We start from the raw sequence: 1,180 nt of genomic DNA on the forward strand, positions 1-1,180 counted from the left end.
ATCCCCGTTTTACAGAAAACAAGACTTAGAAAAGGTGAGGGCATGTAGTAACTCAGGTCGGCCTACAAAGCCTGTTTCTTTTTTGTGTTTGCTTTTGCTTATGTTTTAGCCGCTATGGCAGGGATTCAACTCTGGAGTCCAACTCCGAAATCCCCCAAGTTTAGCCAGCACTCAGATGATTCTGATACAGACGGTCCTGAGACCATATGAAAAACACTTTCCTACACAGAGCTGCCTCCAGAAGACCTGAGTCCCCTGGCTGTTTAGATGGAGTGTGGATACAGGGATAGTGAGGACCCCAGAACCCCTCCAACAGCATAGCCATCAGCAAAAGCCCTCCTTAGACGAAGGCTGTCTCACGACCTAGAGTGTGAACATACCTGGAGACAGAATCTCTTGCCAAAGGAGCGGTCCTCAGAAATGAAGTCGATGTTAGAAAGTGGGAGTGCTGTCCCCTGTGGCCCCGTGGACAAGTCTCTGTAGTACTTGAAATGTACTACGTTCGCAATGTGTGGCACCAGGCCAGTTCTCCCACACTCCCATGGCAATTGCTGTTCGCCATCAAGAAGGACTTTGGGTGTGTCTAACTCTGGCAGCTGCCCATTTTATGAGATGCGTCTTGCTCTTTCCCAGAGCCCTATGTTTAGCATACGGAGGAGCTGGGGAGTTAGGAGAGCCAGCAGGGGCAGCCGTGATGCACGCCTTGCCCGGGGGAGTACCCTGCCCTGGCCCCCAACCTGAGACTGCAGCCTGCTGCGACCCAGGGAAATCGATACTCGTCATATACCCAAGCAGGCAGTGTCTGTGAGTAGATGCCGTCCAGTCGGCCCTGGGTCTCCAGGCCCCCAGTGGGCTGAACAGGGGAGCCTCAGCTCCTCCTCTTTCAGTGCTTGAAGGGGAACTGTGCTCAGGGAGTGTAGGAACACCTCAGCCAGCAGCAAGGGGAGAGGGCTGCCCCTCAGGGTCAGCGAGGACAGCAAGGCCAGAGTGCCCATCAGCAGGCAAAGTGCCTGCTGCAGCCAGCAGAGCAGAGGCCCGGGAAAAATAATCTCATTTTTCTTAAAACAATTTGATCAACATATATTTGTAACTTAAGTTGTCTCTATGGGGAAAATGAACAAGCTGTTAGAATTCCTTACATTTATTTTTATGACTTAGAAATGTCTTTAATTTTTTTTTT

This window comes from Hipposideros armiger, unplaced genomic scaffold (genome assembly GCF_001890085.2).
Source record: "Hipposideros armiger isolate ML-2016 unplaced genomic scaffold, ASM189008v1 scaffold_17, whole genome shotgun sequence".
Lineage (NCBI taxonomy): Eukaryota > Metazoa > Chordata > Mammalia > Chiroptera > Hipposideridae > Hipposideros > Hipposideros armiger.